The sequence below is a fragment of the Sciurus vulgaris genome (assembly GCF_902686455.1).
Source record: "Sciurus vulgaris genome assembly, chromosome: 13".
In the NCBI taxonomy this organism is placed as follows: Eukaryota; Metazoa; Chordata; class Mammalia; order Rodentia; family Sciuridae; genus Sciurus; species Sciurus vulgaris.
In genome coordinates, this window is record NC_136474.1 from 37,065,537 (window position 1) to 37,090,362 (window position 24,826).

Consider the following 24,826-nt stretch of genomic DNA (forward strand, 5'->3'; position numbering starts at 1 on the left):
ACAAGATTTCTCTCACTGGAGGTTGGCAGCATTTATTCATGTTTAAAATTTGTCATTCTGTAAATTGTGGGTCAGAGATGAGGTTAGTGAAAACCTGTAGAGGAAGGTATTTTTCAGGTCTGTATTTGGAATCTGTAGTTCTGTTCAGAGGCAATGGAATTACAGAGTAACAGAAGTTCCCAAGGATTTTCCCAGTGAGAGAACACCATTTGGGAGGCCATGTTGACAGTGTCTTCATGTTTCAGTGTTGGGGCGGGAAGATAAGGCTGGGGTATCCATCCTGTGCTTCCAGTTGGCTAAGTGATTTCAGATCCACTGGGAAGGAAGAATGGATATGGTCTCTGTGGGAAGTCACTGTGTGTCAAGTCTCCATGGGAACTTTATGAAGTGTCTGTGTGACATCTCTGTGTGGCTCTCTCAAAATCCATGTAAAGTCTGAATGAGGTCTCTGTGTGAGGACCCTTCATGTAATCACTGTATCTGTGAGATGTCTCAGTACTAGCTCCTGGTAGTCTCTGTGATGAGTTCTCTGTGAGAAATTTTTAGGACATCTCTCTGGAGATGTTTTCCCAAGGTCTGGAACTCTGTGGTAGGTCTGTGTGAGAGATCACTGCATAAGGACCATGTGGCCGTGAAAGATTGTGTTAGGTCTCTGAGGTCTCTCTTGGTACAAGTCTGTCAGAGTTCCCTCTGGGAGGTGTGTGTAAGATATAAAACCACCTTTCTCTCCCGTGACAGGAATTTCCCACCTCCTAATGACCTGTCAATCTGCGTTTGCCCGCCTCTCCCTTTACAGGAATTTCCAGTCACCCCACCACCTGTCAATCTGCGTTCTCCCCGCCTCTCACGTTATAGGAATTTCTGGCTTACCTTGCTGTAATCTTCCTGCCTCCCACTTACGTCCTAATATGTCATTGGTCCATCAGTCAGTCTGTAAGAATTCTCCTCCGCGATTAGTTCCTCTCAGCCCATGAAATTCCTATGTCTGAGAGAAACCTTGCGCCATCTTTCTCTTTTTCTTTCTTCCCCTTCCCCCATGCAGATGTGAATCGTCTGCGCAAAATAAAGTTTCCTTGTGTGAGACCTGTATCTGTGGAGCGTTTCTGGGAGCTAGCGACGAACCATAACTGCGCCCTTTAACACCTAATAGTGTGTGTCAGAAGTTCTGTGAGATCTCTGTGTGAGGACCCTGAAGTTGTGTTATTTCTGGGGGAGGTCCTTACATTTATGTGACTGCTGTCTTGGAGGTTCTGTGGTGGTCTCTGGGGCAGTCATTTAGTTGGATCTCTGGAGAGCTATGTGGGAGGGTCTCACTTGTGTCTGACAGAGGATTCTGTAAGAAGTCTCTGCAGGGGGTCTCATTGTGTCTCTGTGGGATCTCCTGGTTGTTGACAATACTGTCCCTCATAGATGACAGTGAAGGACCTCCAAAAAGGAGACCCCAACTCTATCCCTCGGATTGACGGCAACCCCAATCAACCACAGGAGGCGTCACTTGATGCAAACCGCAAGAGGTGTTTATTCCAGCGCGCTGGGACCTGACTCCTGACTCACGCAGGAGTCCAAGGGTCGAGTCCCTAGCAGAAAATCTTACAAGTTTATAAAGGCAGAAAACCACACATCGGGAGGGGTCGCACGTGAAAGGGAGAAAAAGGGGAAAAAAAGAAAAAAATGGGGGAGCAAAGCTGCCAGGAAATTCCAAAGGGGGTCTGAGTTGTCTGATAACATACAACATGTTTTACAGTGTTTAACAACAGGGCGTAGATTCTGGTCAATAATTTCTGGTAATCCTACTGTTTGAGCACTATCTAGTTATCTGGCTCAATTTACTCTTTTACTCTCTGTTTGGGGCTATTTCTTGGAACAGCTTTAGGGGCTTTTTTCCCATTACTGGGAGGGTGATCTTAGGGAGTTAAGATAACTGGGAGGGTGACCTGAGGGAGTTAAGACAATGGGAGGGAGACCTTAGGGGTTGAGATAAAACAGCTTAAAAAAAATGTTCATTCTTTAAAACAGCTTAAAAAAATATTCATTCTTTCAACAGAGTTGACAGAGCAGAGGGCACAGTGGTTTCCTCCCTCATCCTTCTGGCTTTCCGTCAGTGTTGCTATCTGTGGCATTATTCCCTCAGGATCCCTGGGATCCATGTCCAGCTCCTCTGCACTGAGACTCTGCCTCTCAGCTTTAAGAGGATCCAGCAGGGCCAGATTCAAGGACCTAACTCTATTCTAGTCCATTGTGTCCCTGGGTCTTTTCTTTATGCTAGGCCCACCCTGGAGTCCGCTGTGATCAATGAAGGGACAGGCCCTGACTCAGGGTAGCCTATAGGGCCTGTGCCAACCCCAGGAGGAACTGACCCCACATATGCAATACTCTCAGGCATGAAAGCAGGGCCATGCCGATGTCATATGCCTTGGTTGCACCTTCTGCTTAGGACTCGATATCAGGGAACAGGGCAGAGGGCCTTAGGGTGGTGCTTGGGGTGTGGCACATACCCTTATATTTCTTTTGTTCTTTTACCAGACTGGCATGCTTCCCATTCACCACACCCTGTATGCCAAGCCAATGCTAGTCTGCCTGCTTTCTTGACTCCATTCTTTCTAATTTTTCCACATCCCACTCTGCCCACTGTGCCCACTATAAATGGTATGTATGTATGTATGTATGTATGTACGTACGTACCAGGGACTGAACTCAAGGGCTCTTAACCACTGAACCACAGTTGCATCCCTTTTTAAATATTTTTTATTTAGAAACAGGGCCTCTCCAAGCTGCTTAGGGCCTTGCTAAGTTTCTAAGTATGGCTTTGAATTTGTGGTCCTCCTGCCTCAACTGGGATTACAGATGTGCACCACCACAGGAGTATGTAGATGGTTATTGCATGCACATTTATGCTCGTAGGGGGATACATGGACCATGGACAGGGGTGATACACCCACATGGCCCTTAGCAGTTAAGTCACAGTCCCCACACCCACACTTGTGGTGCTCCAAGTTCCAAGCTAGCCACTGCTCTTGAGTGTGAAGAAGGTAGGGGCAGAGGCAGGTAACATGGCCATGTCATAAGGACTGAACTAAGAGGGGCTTGTGGGGCCCATCTCCATGCCATCATCTATCAGTCAAAGCAGGAGCCCTAAGGCAGGGTTCATTTATTTCCCCTGGAGATCCAAGCAGATCTGTGATCTCAGCTACTTAGGAGGCTGAGGCAGGATGATCCCAAGTTTGAGGCCAGTTGCAGTAGCTTAATGAGACACAATCAAAATAAAAAACTAAAAGGACTGGGGGCATAGCTCTGTGGTAGAGAGCCATGGTTCAATCCCCAGGAGCACACACACACACAAAGATATGGGGGGTTAGACTGTACTACCTCTGAACTCAGTGCCAGCAAACTAAGCCCCTCCCAAATTTTCCTGTGCCCATTCTGTGGCATGTGAGGCTACCACATCCCATGTACCTCTGTATACCTGTCACTACAGTTGTCCAAAATTCAAGGGAGGGGGAAATGAGAGGAGAGGCAGGTTGAACCAGATTTTGGAGTATGGTCTTTGTAGGGTTTCCTCATACTGGTAAGTCTTGAGTGTTTTCTATTATTTGTTTATGTAATGACCAAATGATGAAACATAATATAATGAGGGGTCTAGGTGAGGGTGGTCCTCAATGTCACTTTCACATCTCTGCATGTCCTCTCTCTTCCAGAAACCATAGGAAGAAGAGCAGATGCCGACCCCTTCCATGTGCCTCACCATAGCACAGACAGAAGGCACTACCTCAGATGATAAAGAGTGTGAGTTAGAAAACAATAGACATCTCAGTAAGAAGACACCCTTAGCACAACGTGATGTGGTCATGACAAAACAGATTTTTCTCCACCTGGAATGAGCTTTTTCTTGGGAAAAAGATTTCTTAACAGAAAAGAAGTGAGAAGCATGATGATATTCATCAGACAACAAACTTCTCTGAAGACAAAGGTGCATGTAACAGTGGACATGGTGGCCTAAGACACCTGCTGGCAGGGAATGGTGGGTGGTGTAGACACCCTGGGCAGCAAGGCCTGATTGCCGTCCTTGTCACTGATCCATCTCTTCTTGATAGGAAGGCTGTGGCCCCTGAGGCCAGGTTGGTGACTACAAGCCAAATTACACATCACTCCTTTTTGCTCTGGGAGGAGGGTCCCTGGTGGTAATAGGAATATCTACCAACCAGGTTCTGGAGTTCTTCTTTGTGCAAATTATCCTTTGAGGTAGAAAGTTCATGCCGAAGCTCCATTTTCTTCTCTAGGATCAATGCAACAATGGTTATGAGTATCTGGGCATCAGCTGTTCCCCACCCCACATCTACAAACTTTATGCTTGCTACTGACATAAGGATTGGGAACTGTCTGATGGGATTCACTATTTTCAAGACATGTGCATTCCCTTTACCTTTACTGGGGAATATGAACTTCAGAAAGTTCCTTATACTCTTCGTGAAGTGCCTCTCTGAAGGAGCCTATCCTTTCTCTAGAGGGAACCTCAGAGGACTTGTCCCCAGAGTGTCTCCTATTTCCCTGACCCCGAAAGGAGCATATGCACCAGAGGGCTTCCATTCTGAAAACCTTCCTTCCTGCATGCCTGACCTGAGCCCTCACATAGCCCTCTGTCTTGTCAGTTGGACCAAACATGTTCCTCTTGTTCTTCCATGGGTCCTGCAAGTTTGGGATCTTGGGCTCCTGCAGGTCCTGGCTGCAGTTTTTGCTGGTTAAGAGACACACATCCCTTGGGATGTTGACAGGCTGCTACTGGATATGTTCAGGAAGGTGGAAAGAGTTTTTGGGGAAGCCAGGATGTCGGGGGTACAGTCCAGAAGGAAGACATCAGAGGCACAGTCCTGAAGGATGACATCGATGGCCACATCTTGAGGCTAGTTCTCTGGTGCAGCCTCTATTCTCAGGCAGGAGTCTTCTGGGTCTTGGGAAATAGAACTTCTAGAGAGGGAGGGGATTTTCCTGGTCCCAGAACTTACTTATAACAATTTGGGAGTAGGACATCTTGCTGGTTCTCATTGTGACTACCTTATCAAGGGCTCCTCCTCAGCCTTCTCTATCTCCTTAATGTCTTCAGCTTTTGAAGTTTGGGACTCTACATTGATCTAGTGTTGACATACTGTGGCATGGGTCTTGTGAGCCTACACCCCACACTCCAGTGGCTCATGCCTGCCCTATTCTGGGCTTGGACTTGGCTCCCAGCTGTCTCTTCCAGATCCCAGGACAGTATTGCTGTGCCAGATTCTGCCCACAAGAACCTAAGTGGGAGCACCGAAAGGGCAAGCTGCCCTCCTATCCAGCTGGAGGGTTTCTGAAGGTGCACAGTTGTCACCAGGGACTCAAGTAAGGGGCCAGGGAGAGGATTCTGTATGATGGAACCTTTCTGAGTGTGTTCTCACAGGACTTTGACATTGTGGACAAAGGAGTCAGCCCTGGAATCACAGGAGGTTGATGAGGGAAGGGCAGACTATGGAAGGGCTGAGGCTTGAGACTTTCTCAACTTGAAGAGATTTATGTGCTTACAGACCTTGAGGGGTAGGCCCCACCTCACACGGAGACTTTTAATGTGTGCTTCCAACACCTGCTGAGTGCCAGCATCAAGGAAGGAGAGCTCCTGGGTGGTGTTCCTACAGGTTCCCAACTTTTCAGGGATGGTCCATCCTCAGGTTGCATGTTTGTGATTCAGTTTTCAGGCAGGGAAGAGACATGGCAAGCCTGGAATGATAATCACCCAGAGGAATCATGAGCTTTTTAATCTGCCCCTCCTTCCTTCTTGAATGTACTTGCAAGGTATCTGTATGCTTTTTGTCTGGGTTTCTTGGTGAATCATTTCCTGAGTTATTTCTTAAGGTTCCTTTCCTGACTGTGTCTCAGAGATGACTTCTAGAACCTTCATTTGGAACCTATTTTAGGATCATCCTAAGAATGTGCCCCAGAACATTACCTTAGTATTTCACCCCTGGACTATATCTCAGTTTCCTGCCCTTCTGGCTGCTATTATCTGGAATCATGGAGCTCCAGAAAGATCCATAATTGTCGCTTGCCATATCTGTGCTTGGCAATTTCACAGCCTGGGTCTGAAGATGGCTGGATCTTGTGGAATACTCCAAACCAGTGCTGAGTGAACCTCTTTTCAAAGGTGTTACTCCGTTTCTTCTGGTGCTCTTTGCTGATAAAATACCTTGTAAGTTTGGCAGTGGACTTTTGTTTCCAGGAGACCATGTGCTAGCTGTGAGTTAACCAAAGATTTCCTGACATGTTTTGATCACATAGGGTAAATCCCTCATACATTCTAGTTGCTTCTTCATAAGGTGATGTTCTAAATGTTAAATAGCAAAACAGGACACTGCATTCCCTTCTTGGATTGTAAGGCATGAAATGCAACAGGCATTATTCAGAGGTGAACAGCTGACAGGATTTGGAGAGACAGTGTTAGATAGCCCTGGTTCTGAATCTGAGCCAGTGGTGAAGACTGACACCAGGATAAGGTTGGAGTCAAAGATTGAGGTTTGACAACATGGTGGAGCAAGGGCTGGAGGAAATGTGTTAGGCAAGTACTTTAGTCTAAACTTGTAGTGGGATGGCAATATGAAGTCCATTGCATAAAATGGAGGAATTCCTAGTGGGGGTTCCCCATTGTATGTACTGTTGTATTGCTGTAAGTGGAACCCCAAGACCTTGGGGTAAAAATGCTACTGAGAAACAAAAATCTGCTGTGGCTTACATTTTGTGTTTCAGAAGAGTTGTGGGGCAATAGTGTCGTGCTAATTGCCCAGTGACTTTACTGTGCTCCCAGATAATGAAGGGAATCATCTGATTCCTTTTATGCTCTCAAGTTACAAATTTTCAGTTCTGCTCTCTTGATCACCAGTATCTCCTGTAGTTTTTGGACATCAGAGTTGATGAAATAGGTAGCTTCTGCCTCTGCCTGCATGAGTGGGTGGTTTGTACAGAATGAGTACTCTCATGGGTGCGGAAAAATGATCTCTCTGGGGATTCACTGTATGAGGAGTTGGAGAGGCATGAGACTCTGACAGCCACCTGCCATTAGGAGAGGATATAATGGGAGAGGTGGAGAGAACATGGCCTGAGATTGCTGAGACAGGGCAAAAAATGGAACAGAAGAAGGTGATAAGATAGGAGAAGGCAATGGGACAGGAGATGATGATAGGACAGGAGAAGGCAATGGGACAAGAGATGGCAATAGGAAAATATTATGGTTTGGATGTGAGGTATCCCCCAGAAGCTCTTGTGTGAGACAATGCAAAAAGGTGCAGAGGAGAAATGATTGGGTTGTGAGAGTCTTACCCTAATCAGTGAATTAATCCCCAGATAGGGATTAACTGAGTGGTAACTGAAGTGGTAAGGTGAGACTGGAGGGGAGTGGTTCATTGGAGGCATGGATATGGGGTATATAATTTGTATCTGGAGAATGAACTCTCTCTCCACTTCCTGATCACCATGTGAGCTGCCTCCTTCTGCCACACTCTTCCACCATGATGTTCTGCCTCACTTCAAGCCCTGACGAATAAAGCTGGCTTTCAATGGACTAAGACAGGAGCCTGAGCCCTCAAATAAACCTTTTCTCCTTTATGTTGTTCTGGTTGGGTCCTTTAGTCACAGCAGAGCAAAAGCGGACTAAAACAGAAAACCTTGTGTTTTATAAAATATTTTAAATGCTCCTAGTTAAGTCTACAATTAGTTCACATTGTTTTTTTTTCATTCAAGTTAGTTCTTAACTGATAATTTCAATTTTATTATCCTTCTCCATAATTCCATGGAAATGACTTCCTTCATGGTGGAAATGACGATGAGGAAAGAAACAGTAATGAGTACAGTATTTGTTTCTGATATTAAGTAAAAGAGATGCTGGGGCTGGGGAGATAGCTCAGTTGGTAGAGTGCTTGCCTTGTAAGCACAAGGCCCTGGGTTCAATCCCCAGCACCGCAAAAAAAAAAAAAAAAAAAAAAAAAAGATGCTGTGCACACCATTGGAAGTTCATGATCAACAGATGACTGGATAAAGAAAATATGGTCTATATGATAGAATATTACTCAGCCTTAAAGAAGAATAAAATGATGGCATTTGATGGTAAATGGATGGAGCTGGAGAATATCATGCTAAGCGAAATAAGTCAATCCCAGAAAACCAAAGGCTGAATGTTTTCTCTGATATGCAGAAGCTAATTCACAATAAGGTGGCTGGGAGAATAATGGTATTTTTGACTAAACAGAGGGGAGAGTAGCGGGGAGAGGGAGCAAGGGGGTAGGAAGGATAGTAAAATAAATTGGACATTATTACCCTATTATGCATATGTGATTACATGACCTGTGTAACTACACCATGTATAACCAGATGAATGAGGAGTTATGCTCCATTTATGTATGGGTGTCAAAATGCATTTTACTGTCATGTATAACTAATTAGGAAAAAAATAAAAAATTTAGAATTAAAAAATAATAATATTCAGTTTTTCTATCCATGTTATCATCAAGTACCTTCCCATTCTTTGATTTATTCCATCACAATTTTAAAGTTTTCCTCATGTACATATTATAAATATTTTTTTAGTTGTCTTTCAGAATAATTTGGGGGCTAATGAAAATAATGATATTTTTAAAATTTCATATTCTACTTGTTCATTGCTGGTATGTGAGGAAGAGATAAATTTTTCTATATTAATCTTCTATCTTACAATTTTGTTATAATTATTTATTCATCCAAGGTGTTTTCTTTTTGACCTTGTTTGATTTTTAATTTATTCTAATTAGTTGTATATGACAGTAGAATGCACTTTGATACATCATGTATAGATGGAGTATAATTTCTCATTCTTCTGGGTGTACATGATATAGAATCCCACCAGTAATATAGTTATATATGTACATAGGGTAATAATGTCTGATTCATTCTACTATTCTTCCTACTCCCATACCCCCTCCCCTCGCTTCACTCCCTTCTACCTAAAGTAACTTTATTCTTCCCTAGCCCTACCTACCCATTGTGAGTTAGCATCTGCATATCAGAAAAAACATTTGGCCTTTGGTTTTCTGGGATTGGCTTATTTCACTTAGCATGATATTCTCCAGCTCCATCCATTTACTGTCAAATGCCATAATTTCAGTCTTCTTTAACGCTAATATTCCATCATATATATATGTATATATATACACACAATTATATGTATATATACACATATGTATATATACACATAATATGTGTATATATACATATATACACATATATGTATATACATGTACACACATATATGTGTATATATATATAATATTCATATATATATACATATAATAGTCATATATATATACATTTTCTTTATCCGTACATCTGTTGAAGGGCACCCAGGTTGGTTCCATAGTTTAGCTATTGTGAGTTGAGCTGCTATAAACATTGACGTGGCTGCATCACTGTATCGTGCTTTCTTTAAGTCCTTTGGGTATAAACCTAGAAGTGGGATGACTGAGGCAAATGGTGGTTCCATCCTGAGTTTTCTGATGAATCTCCATACCACTTTCTATAATGGTTATAACTATTTGCATTACCACCAGCAATGTATGAGTGTACCTTTTCCTCCATATCCTCGCTAGCATTTATTGTTGCTTGTATTCTTGATTACCGCCATTCTGACTGATGTGAGATGAACTCTTAGAGTAATTTTGATTTGCATTTCTCTAATTGCTAAAGATGATGAACATTGTTTCATATATTTGTCGACCGATTGTATTTCTTCTTCTGTGAAGTGTCTATTCAGTTCCTTAGCCCATTTATTGATTGGGTTATTTGTTTTTTTGGTGTTAAGTTTTTTGAGTTCTTTGTATGTCCTGGAGATTAATGCTGTATCTGAGGTGCATGTGGTAAAGATTTTCTCCCATTCTGTACACTTTCTCTTCACGTTCTTGTTTCTTTTGCTAAGAAGCTTCTTATTGATTCTTGATTTTACTTCTTGCACTTTGGGAGTCTTGTTAAGAAAGTCATTCCCTAAACCAACTTGGGAAGATTTAGGACTACTTTTTCTCGGTTGTAGTGCCTAAGTCTTTGATCCACTTTCAGTTGATTTTTGTGCAAGGATTTAATTTCATTTTTTTTTTTAAATTTTCTATGTAGACAATTCTGTCACAGGCAAAGGCAGTTTTATTACTCCCTTCCAAATCTATGTACTTTTTCATCTTTAGTCTTAATATGAGAGATTATGTTAATTGATTTATGAGTGTTGACATGGAGATAAATCTCAGTTGCTTTTACTATGTAATTTTTTATATTTATTGTTAAATATATTTGTTTATATTTTGTTAATTCTTTTGCATCTCTTTATGAAAGATATTGGTCTGTAATTTTCTTTTCTTAGACTATTTTTTTCTAATTTTGTTAATATAGTAATATAGACCCAATAGAATGAGTTAGAAAGTTGTCCCTCTGCTTCTGTCTTCTGAAAGAGATTGTAGAGAATTCATTCCTTAAAGTGTTTTTTAGGATTAACCAGGAAAACATCTTGGCCTGATGATTTCTGTTTTGGAAGGTTATTAAATATTGATTCAATTTCTATGATAGTTATATTTCTGTTCAGATTATCTATTCTTTTGTGTGAATTTTGGCAGATTTATCTTTCAATAAACTAGTTCACTTCATGTAGTAGGCAAAGAGTTGTTCAGTGTTCCTTTATTATCCAGTTGACGTCCATGGGAGTCACTGTTAATGCAGCTTCCTTAATTTTTGTTATTCATGAGTTGTACTTTTTAGGTTTGTTAACCTGTCTAGAGAGCTATTGATTTTACTTTTTAATATTAAAGTTAAAAATTATTGACATTGTAAGGTGTAGACATTTTGAAAAGCTTAGGCTACAACTATTAAAGCCTTACATCCATAATTTATCACAGGATTTACTTCCCAAAGTGTTCATCACATCTGGATTGATAGGGTACTTGGGAAATGTGGCGATATGGTTTATATAAGTATCCCACATTATAAATCTACTGGAGATCCTAAGTGATTGGATTTTGTGGTATTTGACAAAAGAACAAGCACCAAAATTATTGAGGAACAACCATATCCTAAGAAAAGTAAAGCAAAAAGTGTAACAAGAGTCACAAGTGGGAGAATTTTGCTTTGCAATCATTTCTGTTTCTTAAAAATCTACCAGAAGCAGCACCAAGAACACTTGCCAAAATAGTGAAAAACAAGCCTACTCCAGCCAGAGTACTTGCTATTTGTTTAATATTGAAATATATGCAACTAAAATAAAATTAATGATAACATTTTTAAGAAAAGGAAAAAAGGAAACGCTGAATGAAAAAGGAAGACAATGTCCAGGTCAAAGAGTTAAATGTGGACATAGGCAACTTAATCAACTGTAAAATGAAAGATCAAGGGCCATGTCTGAGGACTTTGAAACAGAATCACCTGAATATCAAACACAACCTGCAAAGAAGAGAAAAAACAAAACAAAACAAGACAAAAAAAAAAGGAAAGAGAAGTATTCAGCTTACCTGGATTCCGAACAAGAATGAGGAAGAGAAGTAGTTCTGAAGATGGAAAATACCTAGCTCCCAAATCAAAAGTGAGGAAAATGGTTCAGAAAGATCACATTAACAAAAGAAGAAGAAGAAGCTCCTGAAGTTTCCAAAGTAAACACAGGTAGAACATTAAGGTTATGGATAGATATGCCGTAGGTGTTTAAATCACCTTATAGTCATAAATGTCTTTAACTGTATTTTGATTTCTCTAGATATACAATTCTCTGCAGTACACAAAAAGAATACTGGCAATACAAAAGACAGTTCTGTACTAAAATAAGAATGAAGTATAAGAAAAAACATACAGGGAGACATAAAATGGTAGAAAACATGATCCATGTATACACTGTAGAATAATTAGACATCGAGCCAATTAGCATATTCTATTCAATACCTTACATACTTATAATTTAGTAGTGGCCAGAACATTTAAAATCTATCCTTCTAGCAATATTGAAATATATATTATCAACTATAGCCACCATGTTATGTGAAGGTCTTGTTAAACTGAAATCTTGTACTCTGATATCTCCCTCTTTCCCAATTATCTACTTGTGTTCTTAATTTTCTCTCTTAAGTTCCTGTTTTTAATTTCATTGACTTCTGCTCTAATTTTTTTCCCTTTTTTTCCTTCTCCTTTAGAATTTACTCTTCTTTGGTAACCTAAGGATAAAACTTAATTATTGATCTGGTTTCTCCTTACTATATAATATATGCATTCAATGCTATAAATCTTCATCTAAGCACTGTTTCACTGAATCCCATGAATTTTTTTTTCAGGTATAGATTAACACAATACCTTTATTTTATGTATTTATTTTTATGTGGTACTGAGGATTGAACATGTGCTAGGAAAAGTGCTCTACCACTGAGTCACAACCCCAGCCTCAGTCATTCCATGGATTTTGACAAGTGGTTATTTTTGTTTTCATTTAATGTGAAAATAGTTTAAAATGTCTTGTTAGATATCTCCTCTGATTCATGTGTTATTTAGAAATGTATTGTTTATTCTCCAAAATGATTTCAGATTTTTCACTTTTGGTTATTGATTTCTAGTTTAATTCCATTATGATCTGAAGCAGACAATGTATTTATTTTCTTCAATGTGTTAAGATATGGGCCAGAAGTTGGTCTGCCTCGATGAATGTTACATGTGAGCTTGATCAGACTTACTACTGGATCTGTTGATTTCTAATGGAGTGGTGTTTACATGTCCAAATATAAAGTCATCTATTCCTCCTTGCAGATCTATCATGTTTGGCCTTACTCTTTTGCTGTTTTGTCAATAGGCACATATATTTGAAGGATTATTTTGTTTTCTTAGGGAACTGATTACCTGTAATGCTTCCCTTTAATGTTGATAATTTCCATTGCTCTAAAGTTGGCTCCATTTGAAATTAATATAGACTCCCACATTCTTTGGATTTTGGATTTTGGCATGGTACTTAGAACCTCACTAAGTTGCTTAAGCTGCTTTTGAACTTGCAGTCCTCCTGCCTCGGACTCCTGAATAACTGGAATTACATGTGTGCAACACTGCACCTGGCCATCCCTTTACTATCTGTACCTTTATGATTAAAGTGGATTTTGTACAGAAAACATAGAGGGGGTCTTAACTTTTTTGTTCTACTGTGACAGGTCTTCTTTTAGTTGTTTTAAACTATTGATGTTCCAAATTATTGTTAACGTGTGAATGAATATCTCCATATCTGTTTCTGTTTTATATTGTTAATCCTCATTCTTTGTTTCTCTTTTGGCATTCCATTAATTTTCTGATTTTTGTGGATTGACTATTTTATATAATTTCATTTTCTCTTCTTTCTTAGTGTATCAGCTGTGCTTCATGAATCTTTCAGTGGTTGCTGAGAGATCTCAATATACAACTAATCCAAATTAGTTGTAACTATACCACTTTGTGAGTACTGTGACTTCTTTCTAATAATAAAACAATTCTAATTGTTTTTCCCACTCTGTATAATTGATGTAATTCATTTCAATTATATATAAGTATACATAGCACCTATCCACCTATTTACTTATCCTTGATCTACAGATTAGTTACTATTATTGCTTTTAACAAACTGTTAGATAACTTAAGAATATGAAAAATGAAAAAACATTTTTTGCTTTCACTTATTCTTTCTTTGATGCTCTTTTTTTTCTCTCTGTAGTTCCAGGTCACTGACCTATACCATATTTTTACTTTTGCGAAGACCTTTTTTTTAACTTTTTTTTTTTTTTTTGAAAGAAAGACCTTATTTTTGTTCCATTTTATAAGGATATCAGACATACAGAAGTTGGATTCAATTTCTATTGGCAGGTCAAATGTGGCCAAAGGAAGTAGATCACTGAGGGCATAGCGTTAGGATTATAATTTTGTCCCTGGCTGTTTGTTGTTTGTTTTTTTTTTTTTCTCTCTCTCTCTCTCCTCTTCTTGGCTGCCATGAGCTTATAAATTATCCTTTGCCATGCCCCTCACCATGGGACCAGAGCAATAGTCAGCCGACCAAGAATTGAATCTCCGAAATTATGATCCCCAAATAAACTGTTTCTCTGCAAATAGTTCTTGTCAGGTATTTGGATCACAGTGATAAAAAGTTGACTAACACAAGCAACATGAGCCATTGGAATGAACAAGCAGCAGCACATCACATTCATTGGTACGTTCTAAAGCAATGAAATTGCATGAAGAACTCAGTTCCTATAGGCCAAGGCATATCTCCTCAGCTGAGGCCCATGTGCCTTGATGTTAGAGACCTTCCCAAAGTCACGTGGTCAGTGAGTGGCATAAGAAGGTCTGACACCCAGAATTTTAACTTGTGATTATCCTCAACATCTTAAACAGGGCCTCTGATTAGTCAAAAATAGATTATTTGGAATCTAAAATGGGCCTAATATAGCTTATTAACATGTGGTCTTTGCTTTTAAGGAATCTATAAGGTAAGAGGACTGACAAAAAGGAAGAGCCTGAGTAACTATGACGTAATCTATGACTGAACAAACAGTGATAGCCTCATAATAAAGTCTACCCAACTTTTAAGAAACTTTTCTTTCTGCACTTAATAGACCTCAAATGCTATGTACCACACACAGGTTACAGATCATCATCAGATGTGAAAAAAGTGCATGAATTCATTATGACTTCACACATATTCTCTTCTTTAATGTGCTCTGGGTGTATACTATGTCATGGTTCCTTTAATTAAGCTCTTATCAGGCTGGTTAAAAACTACCAACTTGCCAAATTATTTTACATCCTCAATTAGATTAGAGAACTTTTGGATCTACCAAAGACATAAATTTTCTTCAGGTGAAAGAGAGGGACAGGTAATTATTACCCTTCATCAAAAAGCATGTCAAGCCATGGAATTCCTTCGCACATCTCACCTTCTTGCTCTAGCAGTTGCTCTGCCTTTTGTTAATCTCTTCTGCTAGTCTTGGGTGCAAGCATGCTGAGGCTCAGGTTTCTGCAGAAACTGGGATTACCATCAGTTACACAACTAGGTTGAAATGATTTGTGATATTGAAAATTGGTATCCTTTCAACCTATTCTGAAGGCTTTACTTTGAAATTTCTTCTTTCAGATTTTCCTTTATGAAATATGATTAGGTCTGTGAGCAGCTAGTGCTTGCTTAGAACAGGAAAAAGACTGGGGATGAGGTAGAAAAGAAAGGTCCAAAAAAATGACAATCACCATGTTTTAACGGAAAGGATTTAACTTAAGAAACATACCTAATGAATGTAAATAACCTTAAATGATGTCAGATTGATAGTGTTTTGATACTAAATGCATGTCATGGAGTTTTTGTTGAAAAACACATAAAACAAAACTTGCTATTTTAATCATTTTTAAGTATGCAATTCAGTCACATTAATTACTTTCACAGTGCTGTACAATAGTCAATATTAATCATTTCCTTTATTTTATTTTTTTTTTCCAAACAAAAATTCTATACCATTATGAAAGGTCCATATCCCTCCTCTCCTTGAACTTCTACCAATTTCTGTTGTAGATTATGTATTTATGAAATTTTCTATTCTACATATCTCCTATGTAGAATTGTTTCATAGTTGTCTTTCTATGCCTGGTTAGCACCTAACATTAAGTTTTCAAGTTCATTCATGTTACTGCATATATCAGAGCTTCATTACGTTTCACAGCTGAATGATACGTTACATGTATGTACAATATATTGCTTATTCATCCACCTGTCTAGGGACATTTTGGTTGTTTTCACCTTTTGGTTAACATGAATAATGCTGCTATGGACATTGGTGTGGAATGAGTCACTGCGTTCAATTCTCTTTGGCACATGCCTAGAAATGGATTTGTGGATTACATGATAACTTTATGTTTGAGAAACTGCCATAGTGTTTTGCAGGATAGTTGTACAATTTGCATTTTCACCAGAAAACACCAGAGTCTCATTTTTCCCACTTTCCCATGGTCATTAATTTTCCACAAAGTATTACAATAGTCATTGTATTGGACATAAACTGGTACTACCCTATGGTTTTAATTTGCTTTTCCCTAATGACTAGTGATGTTTTCTTATGTTTATTGCCATTTGTACATCTTCTCTGGAAAAACGTTTGTTAAAGTTTTTATTCATTTTCAGATTAAGTTACTTCTTTAATATTTAGTTGTGGCCATTCTTTGTCAAATATAAATTGCAAATGTTTTCTCCTATTCTGTATATTATCTTCATTATTTATTTAATTCTATTTTAACAGATTTATTAAGGTATGATTAACATACAATAAACTGCATATTGTACATATTTAAAATACATAATTTCATTTATTTGTGTGGACCCTTACGTTGTAAATGTAATGAAGGTAAGCAGTTGTATACTAGTAGTCTCTCTGGGGAGCCATAATTGGGCAACAAATTTGGAAAGAGCATCATGAAGGTGTGCAATTGACTGAATATCAAGAACCTACTTATGTTAAGATATATACCCCTGGAAATATGGAAGCCGATGATTTGACGAAGGTGTGCATCCTGGCCCCAGTGCAGGCAGTGGGCCTGATCCTGAGGTACATAAAAAGTGTACATCAAAGTGCTAAAGTAGAATGGAATGTAGCTGAAGAGATGGCCATGGCAGATGTACTCCCACCTCCAGCTCATCTATCACCCAAGTATAGACAGGGACAGAAACAGTGAGCTTTTCAATCAGTGTGGGACTGATAGATTGATCATACTGACCCTTTGACAAACATTAAAGATATAAATATGCTTCAAGAGCTACTGACTTTTTTCAAGATTTATCTGATAAGAGAGTTAATCAAACCACCACTACCAAAAGTCTTGAGAAACTGATGTAATACATGATTTCCACACTGGGTTGACAGTGACCTTGCAGGCCTTGCTGTTCAGAAGTGGCCCTAAGTTTTACGTAGTAGTTGGTAATGAGCACTGAAAAATAAACCATTCTCATTTTGTTTTGTTTTTTGTTTGTTTGCTTTCAATATAGTGTCAATTAAATTACATGAGCTATTCAGTACATTATTAAGAAATAAACTTTGTGGTAGTTGATTTTATTCACTTGTAAGCTGATGTGTTTTAAGCACATCTAAGATAGGTGAGGTTAAGTTGTGAGGTTTGGTAGATTAAGTATATTAAAAGTGTTTTCAACATGATATTCTCAATTTATGAAGTTTATTTGGGCATAGTCCTATCTTAAATGGAGGAGCATCTGTATATAGTTTCAGTAGTTAAAAGGAAATAATTCGGAAGGAAATTATAGAACTAGAGACCACATCCTCTGTTGTCACTTATCTCACCTCGAAGAACCTCTACAGTGGGCTTCCCAGCTTCTTGACCTCTTCTGTCTGCTTCTTTTATATTATTGACAATTACTGCTAACTGATTTTTTTCTTTGCATTTCTTCATTTGGAAATAAAAATTAATCCAAAATAAGAAGTTATTTCTTATTTACCAAACAGCCAAAATTTTAAAATCAGCCAATATCCAGAAAAAGTGTAGCTGTGTATGTACTCAGTGGCAGAGATATGATCCAATATCATCACATCAGAAAACATTTTGTCTTAACCTGGTCTTGGTTAAAGATTGCAAACCATGGGAGATCCAAGAAGGTAGACTAGAGGGAGGCATTGTTCCTTGTCGCTCTGTAACTCCAGTTTCAAGCAGAGGATATCTGTTTCTTTATTGCTCACTGTCAGGCACCTATTATCCGCCATTTGACTACCTCTTGCCTGTCCATTGCCTGCCTTACACCTATCCATCACCCACCACACGAGGTTCACCTCCCAATCATCCGACAACAGACAGCAAACTGATCGCTGATTGCCAGTGGAGCACCAGCTGCCTGCTGTTTCCTGGAAGTTCAATGTGACAGTACCTGCAGCTTTGATTACACGTGACTGCTGCCATTTTGAGACAACAGCCAGGCCCTGTAGGACCCTTGGCCGGACTGTCTGAGCCCCGTCTCCAGGATCACTCAGCCCGACTGATCACTCCCTGCCTCTGGGGCCCTCACATCAACTGACTGCTCCCTGTCGCCAGGACCCCCACACAAACTGACTGTGCCCTATCACCAGGATCCCAGACCAACTGATTGCACCTGGCCTCCAGGATCCTGCAACCACACCAAACACACCAGACCTCCAGGACCCCTGACGGACCAACTACATCCTGTCTCCAGGACCTCCCAGCTGACCATGTCCACACCCCGAGCTGCAGCTCCCCATTTGCCAACACATTTCGAAGCCAGAGCGGCCATCTTGGATAATCCTTGAAGCCATAGCTCTGATCTTTAGGTGGGGCAAATCCCATCCTGAGATGCCTGCTGGAGACTTGAAGCTTATTGTCAGGTACCTCACATACATCAGGCTACTGAACATTGGGAGGTTTCATTAGTATATGACTGTTATACAGTACATCTTCTTTTTTCTCCTTTTTAAAAAAATTTAAGTTTTTATTTTTTTTATTTTTCTTGCTCTTTTCCTTTTGTTTACCTCTTCCCTCAGAGACTCTTTCTCCCTTTTTGCATGCTAACATCCAATTTCTTTTCATTACACTCTCACCCGTTCTATTATCTAGAAATTCTGTATATTCTTTTCTTATCACATTAACAGCTGCATCATACATCCCTCTGCATCCTCTTCGTCCTCCATTAGAAACTGCAGACCTTATTACAAATCTGTTTGTTATACTGAAGATAATATTTGAACTCATTCTGTTTATTATGACAAAATTTTTATTGTCCTCATAGGAGCTATTTGGTCTAGGATTGCATAGTGTCTGATGTCTGAATTGGGCACTGCTAATATTGACCTCCCCTTAAAGAAAAGGTTTTGGAAATCTGTAGGGCCACTATAAGCCTATAGGGAGAAATCTGCAATACCCCAGATCTACACTGCTAGAGGAGAAGATACATGAACAACATGAAAAAACAAATCTAGATTCTATATTAATAAAATCCAATGACAGTATGTTAGAAGAAATGTCAGAAAAGGACTTCAGATTATACATGATTAATATGATTCACGAAGCAAAGGATGAGATAAGAAAGCAAATGCAGGCAATGAATGATAATACCAATAAGCAGTTGAAAGAGCAATTGTAGGAAGCAAAAGATCATTTCAACAAAGAGATAGAGATCCTCACAAAAACAACAAAAACAAACAAACAAACAAAGAGAAATCCTTGAAATGAAGGAAACAATAAACCAAATAAAAAACTCAATGGAAAGCATCACAAAAAGACTAGACCACTTGGAAGACAGAACCTCAGACAATGAAGACAAAATAAAGTTGCCCAAACAGAGAAGATGGTAAGAAATCATGAACAGAATCTCCAAGAAGTATGGGACATCATGAAAAGACCAAATTTAAGAATTATTAGGATTGAGGAAGGCACAGAGATGCAAACCAAAGGAATGAACAACCTATTCAATGAAATAATATCAGAAAATTTCCCAAACCTGAAGAATGAAATGGAAAATCAAATACAAGAGGCTTACAGAACACCAAATGCACAGAATCACAACAGATCCACACCAAGGCACATTATAATGAAAATGCCTAACATTCAAAATAAAGATAGGATTTTGAAGGCCGCGAGAGAAAAGCATCAGATTACATATAGGAGGAGACCAATACGGATAGCAGCAGACTTCTCAACCCAGACTAAAAGCTAGAAGGGCCTGGACCAACATATTTCAAGATCTGAAAGAACATGGTTGCCAACCAAGAATCCTATACCCAGCAAATCTAACCTTCAGATTTGAAGATGAAATAAAATCCTTCCATGATAAACAAAAGTTAAAAGAATTTACAAACAGAAAGCCTGTGCTGCAGAATGTTCTCAACAAAATATTCTATGAGGAGGAAATGAAAAACAACAATGTAGGTCGGCAAAGGGAGGAACTACCTTAGAGAAAAACCACTCAAAGGAGAAACCAAGCCAACTTAAAAACCAAAAATAAGCCCAAATGACTGGGAATACAAATCATATCTCAATGATAACCCTGAACATTAATGGTCTAAACTCATCAATCAAAAGACATAGACTGGCAGAATGGATTAAAAAGAAAAACCCAACAATATGCTGCCTGCAAGAGACTCATCTCTTAGAAAAAGACATCCAGACTAAAGGTGAAAGGATGGGAAAAAACCTCCCATGCACATGGACTCAGTAAAAAAGCAATGGTTTCCATCCTTATATCAGACAAAGTGGACTTCAAGCCAAAGTTAGTCAGAGGGATAAAGTAGGACATTTCATACTGTTTAAGGGAACCATAAATCAGGAAGACATAAAGATAGTAAATATTTATGCCCCAAACAATGGTGCATCCCTGTACATCAAACAAATCCTTCTCAATTTCAGGAATCAAATAGACCACAACACAATAATTCTGGGTGACTTCAATGTACCCCTGTCACCACTAGATACATCTTCCAAACAAAAACCAACCAAAGAAACCATAGAACTCAATAACACAATCAATAACCGAGACTTAATAGACATATATAGAATATTCCATCCATCAACGAGTGGATTCACTTTCTTCTCAGCAGCACATGGAAACTTCTCGAAAATAGACCATATGTTATGCAACAAACCAGCCCTTAGGCAATGCAAAAAATTAGAGATACTACCTTCTGTTCTATCAGATCATAATGGACTGAGAGTAGAAATCAATGACAAAGTAAAAAAAAGGAAATTACTCCAACACCTGGACACTAAATAAAATGCTATTGGATGAAACATAGATAGCAGAAAACATCAGGGAGGAAATAAAAAAATTGTTAGAGGTCAATGAGAATGATGATAAAACATATCAAAATCTCTGGGACACTATGAAAGTGGTACTAAGAGGAAAATTCATTGCATGGAGCACATTCCAGAAAAGAATGAAAAGTCAATAACTAAATGACCTAACATTGCAGCTCAAAGCCCTAGAAAAAGAACAGAATAACAGCAAAAGTAGTAGAAGACAGGAAATAATTAAAATCAGAGCTAAAATCAATGAAATTGAAACAAAAGAAACAATTGAAATAATAGACAAAACAAAAACTTGTTTCTTTGAAAAAGTAAATAAAATAGACAAATCCTTAGCCATACTAAGAAAGAGGAGAGAGAAAACTCAAGTTACTAAAATTTGTGATGAAAAAGGAAATATCACGACAGACACCACTGAGATATATAATATAATGAGAAGCTACTTTGAAAATCTGTATTCCAACAAAATAGAAACTACCAAAGACATTGACAAATTTCTAGAGATATCTGCTCCTCCCAAACTGAACCAGGAGGACATACACAATTTAAACAGATCAATAGCAAGCAATGAAATAGAAGAAGCCATTAAAAACCTACCATCCAAGAAAAGGCCCGGACCAGACGGATGCTCAGCCGAGTTCTACAAGACCTTCAAAGAAGAACTCATTCCAATACTTCTCAAAGTATTCCAGGAAATAGAAAAGGAGGGTACCCTACCAACCTCATTCTATGAAACTAATATCACCCTCATACCCAAACCAGGCAAAGACACATCAAGGAAAGAAAATTTTAGACCAATATCCTTGATGAATATAGATGCAAAGATCCTTAACAAAATATTGGCAAACCGTATCCAAAAACATATTAAGAAAATTGTGCACCACAATCAAGTGGGGTTCATCCCTGGAATGCAAGGATGGTTTCACATCCATAAATCAATAAACATAATCCATCATGTCAATAGACTTAAGGATAAGAATCATATGGTTATTTCAATTGATGCAGAAAAAGCATTCGACAAAATACAACACCCCTTCCTGTTCAAAACACTAGAAAAAATAGGAATAGTAGGAACATACCTGAACATTGTAAAGGCTACTTAAGCTAAGCCCATGGCCAACATCATTCTTAATGGAGAAAAACTGAAACCATTCCCTTTAAAAACGGGAACAAGGCAGGGATGTCCTCTTTCACCACTTCTATTCAACATTGTCCTCGAAACTCTAGCTAGAGCAATTAGACAGACCAAGAAAATTAAAGGGATACGAATAGGAAAAGAGAACTTAAACTGTCACTATTTGCTGATGCCATGATTCTATATTTAGAGGATCCAAAAACCTCCTCCAGAAAACTTCTAGACCTCATCAATGAATTCAGCAGAATAGTAGGCTATAAAATCAACACGCATAAATCTAAAGCATTTTTATATGCAAGCAATGAAACATCTGAAAGGGAAATGAGGAAAACAACTCCATCTGCAATAGCCTCAAAAATAAAATAAAATAAAATACTTGGGAATCAATCTAACCAAAGAGGTAAAATATCTCTACAATGAAAACTACAAAACATTGAAGAAAGAAATTGAGGAAGACCTTAGAAGATGGAAAGATCTCCCATGTTCTTGGATATGCAAACTAATATTGTCAAAATGGCCATAGTACCAAAAGTGCTGTACAGATCAATGCAATTCCAATTAAAATCCCAATGATGTACCTTACAGGGATAGAGCAAGCAATCATGAAATTCATCTGGAAAAATAAGAAACTCAGAATATCTAAAGCAATCCTTAGCAGGAAGAATGAAACAGGGGGTATCACAATACCAGATCTTCAACTATACTACAAAGCAAGAGTAACAAAAACGGCATGGTATTGGCACCAAAATAGACAGGTAAATCAATGGTACAGAATAGAAGACATGGTCACAATTCCAAATAAATACAATTTTCTCATACTAGACAAAGGGTCAAAAATATGCAATGGAGAAAAGATAGCCTCTTCAACATGTGGTGCTGGGAAAACTGGAAATCCAACAGAATGAATCTAAATCCCTATCTCTCACGGTGCACAAAACTCAACTCAAAATAGATCATGGGCCTCTGAATCAGATCAGGGACCCTTCATCTTATAGAAGAAAAAGTACGTCCAATCTTGTTGGCTTAGGATCAGACTTCCTTAACAGGACTCGCATAGCACAAGAAATAAAAGCAGGAATCAATAACTGGGATAGATTCAAACTAAATAGCTTTCTCTCAGCAAAGGAAACTATCAGCAATGGGAAGAAAGAGCCTACAGAGTGGGCGAAAATCTTTGCAACTCATACTTCAGATAGAGCGCTAATTTCCAGAATATATAAAGAACTCAAAAAACTCTACACCAAGATTACAAATAACCCAATCAACAAATGGGCTAAGGATATGAACAGACACTTCACCAAAGAAAATCTACAAGCAATCAACAGATATATGAAAAAAAGTTCAACATCTCTAGTAATAAGAGAAATGCAAATCAAAACTACCCTAAGATTCCATCTCACCCCAATTAGAATGGTGATTATCAAGAATATAAGCAACTATAGGTGTTGGCAAGAATGTGGGGGAAAAGGTACACGCATACATTGCTGGTGGGGTTGCAAATTGGTGCAGCCACTCTGGAAAGCAGTGTGGAGATTAATAAGAAAGCTCAGAATGGAACCACCATTTGACCCAGCTATCCCACTCCTTGGCCTATACCCAAAGGACTTAAAATCAGCATACTACACTGATGCAGCCACATCAATATTCATAGCTGCTCAATTCACAATAACCAGATTGTGGAACCAACCTAGATGGCCTTCAATTGATGAATGGATAAAGAAATTGTGGCATTTATATATATACAATGGAATATTACTCAGCCATAAAGAATGATAATATTATGGCATTTGCAGGAAATGGATGAAATTGGAGAATATCATGCTAAGTGCGATAAGCCAATCTCAAAAAACCAAAAGATGAATGATCTCACTGATAAGCAAATGATGACACAGAATGGAGGAAGGAGGGACTGCATAGAGGGAAAAGAGGGGTGGGAGTGGTGTGGGGGAAGGAAAAAATAACAATGAATCAAACACCATTACCCTATGTAAATGTATGATTACACAAATGTTATACCTTTACTTCATGCACAAACAGAAACAACATGTATTATTTACAATAAAAAAAAAAGAAAAAAATATTGCAAACCATTAATAAAGAGGCTTCACTGCTGGACAAACTACTCAGACAAACTGCTACATTTGGTTATAGCAAATAATGCAAACTACTGCTGGTTCAATCAAGTAGAAAGTTAAAATTCTGTAACATGCTGAATTATCATACTCAAATTAAAATAAAGTCCAGATCTAAGTACCATAAAGGCAAATCATGATTGTGGGGTTCCTCACTCTATCCAGAAGTGGAAACCAGTGCATTTCCACTGCATAGCGTCCTTCTGGATTATTCCCTGCCTCTATTTAAATAGGGAATGCAGACATAGTGGTCACTAAGTTTCAGTACTGCACACTAATAATAGAGCAGTTATCTTTAAATATCTAGTTTATTCATGTTTTCCCTTTTGTAAATAGTGATGTATATATGTATATTCTTAGTTAATTTTTATTAATTCATTTTGTCAGCTCTTCTTCAATTCTTTTTAATTACTTAAATTTTAAAGAAAAACTTGTTTGTTCTCTTTAGACTTTCTGGTTTGTTAGCAAGTAACTGAATCATGTGCTTTTTAGGTTTTTAAATAATAATGCAGTATTATTCAGGCAGGCCTGTTTTTGATTGTTCATAATTATCAATAGGGTTTTCAACCTAACTAATTTTGTATATTTAATTCATTTTCATTAATTTACCAACTCTAATTTTTTCTTCTGATTTCATCTTTAAAACAAGATACTTAAAATGAGATATATATTTTACTTTCCATTTTGTTTTCTTAATTCCATTTTTTAATTGTAGCTTTTTTTCTCATTTTTGTGTTTCTTAATCAGAATCAGAAATTAT